This window comes from Protopterus annectens, chromosome 5.part0, assembly GCF_019279795.1.
Source record: "Protopterus annectens isolate FY-2018-M chromosome 5.part0, PAN1.0, whole genome shotgun sequence".
Taxonomy (NCBI): domain Eukaryota; kingdom Metazoa; phylum Chordata; order Ceratodontiformes; family Protopteridae; genus Protopterus; species Protopterus annectens.
In genome coordinates this window covers 1,943,092,209-1,943,097,208 of record NC_056735.1, presented here as the reverse complement: position 1 = coordinate 1,943,097,208, position 5,000 = coordinate 1,943,092,209, and positions in this window count along the sequence as shown.

Here is a 5,000-nt window from a genome sequence, read left to right as displayed (position 1 = left end):
CAAGAAAAGGTGAATGTCCACTAGCACAGTAGACTGCTGCCTGTTGTGCTTCACCAGCTTCTCAAGTGACTCTGAAAAATTTCTAGCCATCTGCAATAACAGTTTGATCACCTGTTTTCTTGCTAACTGGTAAGACTTTTTTCTGTGTCACATATTTAGTGTGGATGATGTTAAACAGAGTTTGTATATTCTTAAGAGAGTTTGTATATTCTTAAGATAGTTTATTCATAGACAGTTTGTATATTAGACAGTATGGATATTATTTATAATTCATGCAGGAGTAAACCAAACTTTAGTAAATTGCTATATTGGTATACACAGCACATTAGTAAATGTAAAACCTTATTAGGGCAGGTTGATAGTAAGGCATTATGCAAATGTATTACAATATTTGACTGGTGTCTCAAAGAAAACCATGTGAAAAATGACAAATGTTTATTGTGTGCTTCAACAAAAAGTGCATTTTGTGTATTATGCCACAAAAAAGTATTGCATCATATTGCTAAAAAAATAGACTGTAAAGACAGATCTGTTCATGATAAAGAATTACATTCTGATGTTGAACAGTTATGTCCTGTCACCACATGTGAGCCAAATCAGTTACTGATAGAACCCCTAGTACATTTTGTTACAAAGGAATGTAATAAACTTCTAAAAGACAGACACAATGAGTTCAGGAAGCCGAGACAAGTTATACATACATCTTTTCAAAAGTGCATAGGAGTTTCAAATTCAGCAGAACAGCTTACTAAAGAATGTCAGAAAGACCATGCAACATTCCAGGAAATTCAACAGCAGTTGCAGGATAAAGGAAATAAATTAGCTGAACTGACAAAGACTGGGAACTTCCTGCATACACAGTTAATCTGTGCAAAAGAAATATATTTTATAATATGTTTATGTTTTGAAAATGGTTAAACATACATGGTAGGATGGTAGGTTCTGATGTTTGGACAAATCATTCTTAAATGTTTTACTTTCATTCAGTTAAAGCAAGACATCTATCAGTACTACAGTAAAGTAAAGCATATGAATGCCATTCATTAGCATAGTCAAAAGGTAAACAAAACTGCTATAATATATAAATTAAAAATAGATTAATAAAAATTTAAAGTCACAAGACTGACATGCTTGTATAAAGATATACAGATACAAGATAGACATGCATGTGTGTTCTTTTCATCTAGAGTATATTTGTTTACAATGCACAAAAGCAAAAGGTAGACAGCAGCAAATATAAATAAACATATGTTATAATTATATAGTAACACCAAATAGTTAAAGTTCTGAATTTTAAAAAGAAAATCACAGATGTTATTATTCAAACAGTTTTTGTAAAATTAATGGCAGGACAGTTAAATAGTTAAATAGTGAAATAAATAAATAAAAAAGTAAAAAATACTGAAATCCATGTAAGGTAATTGTAAAATGATGTCTATTTATGTTGTATAAATGCATAGTTATGCAAATCACAATCACATTAAAGGAAAAATGCCAAAAGAATTAACTATAGTTTACAGAGTATGAAATGTAAGCTCAGACCTTCCTAGACTGAATGAAAAGTTACAGGAAATGCTGGAAAGATAAGATAAACAACAAGACTGATTGCCAGATAAGTAGCTTGAGTTTTTCTAAAGCATCATTGTTATTAAAACATAATTGTTAAAATGTTTACAGGCAACACTATTTGGTAATTGTAATAAAATGCCACAATTGTGCATAGATGTCACTTATAATCTGTTTACAAGTAAATGTTAAAAGGACAAAAAAAAAAAACTCAGTTGCATCAAGTACAGCCAGCAAATGGGCTATAGTATATATACAGTTCAAATCAATTGTGCAGGAGGGTGTAAATACCTACTAGAGGTAATATACAGTGAAAGCTTTATTTAGTAACCTAATAAAATAAATGTATAACCAAAGTGTTGGGCTGACATACATTCTATTATCACAGCATAGGGCAGGTAAACAGTGCTGAAGTACTACAGGGGGAGGGGCACTTTCTCAGTTTTACACTGACTGTATAAGCAGTACTGCACAAGGGTCTGAAATAAAGCTACAGGAAAAATAAACAACAAGGGTCTGAAATAAAGCTATAGAAAAAATAAAGCTACATAAAAATAAATAATAAGGGTCTAAAATAAAGCTACAGGAAAAAATATCTCATTCCTTCTTGACAATACTCTTTTATGGGGGAAAAACAGGTATTAGTGTATTAGAAATACTGGTAAACTGGATTAAACCTGACAGGATAAGATATTTTACAAGTTGTTAATAGCTATCATAATGGTTATTATTGTATTGTTTAGAATAGCTGTCTTTACAACTTGTTAAATTGTAAAGCTATACAAGAGATGGTTAAAAAACAAGAGATGATTTAACATTGCTTTATTAAAGCTATACAAGAGAGAATAAAGATATGCAAAATGCATAAATGTTTCTAATAGCAAGAATGGTCACTATTTTTAATATGTTTTTGGCAAAACAATGTTGGTATAAAAAGCATGGATATTTTTAATAATTGTTGAGTATGTAGTTTAAAATAACAGGACATATGCATTTGGTATCAATTCCACTAGATATTTCTAAAGAGACATAAACATTTTCCAAGATTTTGCTTAATATTAGTGTTATTAAATTTGTAAGATTAGAGTAAATGTACTTTATAGTCTTTGTATGTACTAATGCAGAAGATTTCAGTACAAATGATAGTCTTTGTATGTACAAATGCAGAAGAATTCAGTACAAATGAAATTAATGTCTAGTGATGAATATGTGTAAAAAACCATGTTAAAAAAAATAAATAAATAAAAAATGGGTCTAGGATACCTACTAGATTGAAATGCATGAACAGCAAACAGTCTATGTAAATACATACTGATCAGGATACACTGTCAAAAGTTCAAAAGTCATTTGTCAAGTTGTAATATCACTGGTTTTACCCCAGTAAAATAATTGCTTTCAAATATTTATTATCTAAGCCCAGTTCAGTACTTTACCAAGATGTAATTAGGCAGTTCAAAGACATGACCACAATGTTATGGTTAAAATGAAAAATAACATTAAAGCAGACACAGCTCATAACTGATAAAATATTTTCACAGAATGGTCTGCAAAAGAAAAAAATGTTAAATACATTCAGTTTTGGTAGTAATACTTAATATCATTGTATTAACTATGTAAAATTGCATTTTGACTTGTATCAATAGAAGACTATAGGTTTGTTTCTTAATGTGTTTTCTATATAAAATGTTTTGAGTATGTTTAAAAACAGAGGGAATTGTTAGATTTTATTAAATTAATTATGTTGTAAATATGCTGAAAGAAAAAGCTTGCTTAAATGCAGAAACAGAGTTTAGTAATATGTGATCAGCAGTCATACCAAATGACCATGGCTTGGAAAAGGAATCTGCTGAATGGACATTTTTCCCTTACAGACTTAAAACAGGATGTATGCAAGAGCAAAAATGCAAAATCTGCTTTTAAAGAACAATGACATGTTTTTCTGCATATAAAAAAATGGACACAATATGTTTCCTAAAATAACAGGATGGACACAATATGTTTCCTAAAACAACAGGATATGTTTATGACACTGTGGCAATGTGTTTTCTCAAAAATATGTTTTTCTGCATGGAAAACAGGATATGCTTATCAGCACTGGCACAAGAACAGATGTTTTTACACACAGATCCAAATAGAATACAGAACAATGTGTTTCCTCAAACATATGTTTTTCTACATGGACATCAGGACACTGTTACAGGATATTCACACTGTCAGAAAAGCTGGTCTCTTACAAGACATTGTTAAACAAGGAAGCTTAGTATTGTTTCTACAGGATAAGCAATTCTCCAAAATAGAATATCAAGAGGACTAAAACTGTATATAAAGAGCTGTATAAATCCAGCTATGTTAGAGGTATGGTAGGGACTCGTTTGTCCTAAGGTAAATGTTATATCTCTCACATCATCTGTACTATATGAGAAGTAAAGTTGGAACAGTATTTTAAGCTGCAACATTTGTCCAGTTTGATTTATTATAAAAGTTATTGGTTACTGCTCTTAAAGACAAGTGCTGCAAAGTATATTCTCTCATCAGTGTATATTCTGCAAGTTTCTGTATGCAACAGACTGTGAATGCAAATATAACCAGACTTTGAATTTTAGCAGAATTCAGCCAGCAAGACTGAGTGTCTTAAGAACACTTCAAATCCATCACACCAAGCAGTAAGCAGCTCCATGTAATTTTTTCACATTGAATCTCATTTCACTGAATTTCATTTCACCCTGACCACATCACTGAAAACACAAATAACTGAAAACTCATTTCACTGAACTGCTGTTAGTATATATGGCATTGTGTAGAGTACTGTAAGGCAAGTAAAAGGTATATGCTCTTTTCCCCACTGTGGTACGAACCGGGAGTTAGTTTATATAGTTAGGGACGTGGGGGGGCTGTGGGGTGTGTAGTCCCCCACTTATTTTGAGTACATATTGTCTTCTGGAGCTAGTCATTGTTGTTGTAACTATTTATGTCTAGTGTTTAAAATGCATTGTTCTGAAGTTTTGGGTAAAATACAATATAAAACAAACTAGGTGGGGGGGGGGGCTACTGTTAAAATTCTGAAATGAATGCAACCAAATACAAGATGGTCGAATGCATGGTTTCTAAGTTGTCAAAATGTCGAACTGAAAGTGGTCAAGTGCACATTAGTGAAAGTGTTTATACTTTCACTAATATAAAGTCGATGTTTTGAATGGAGATCAGACTACAATGTGGATCAGGTAAATTTGCCCTTTTCTCCCTGTAGTGCGATCTTGGTGTTAGTATATACAAAAGCAGGGGTGCATGGGGGCTTGCCTCCCCTAGTAAAATGTAAAAGTACACATGAACTTTCAAAACAGGAAGTCTGACATGTCGAATGTTGATCATCGTGTTTATCATGTTCGACATTCCAGCCAACTTTTATTTTCATTTTCAACTTGTTATTTCAATCT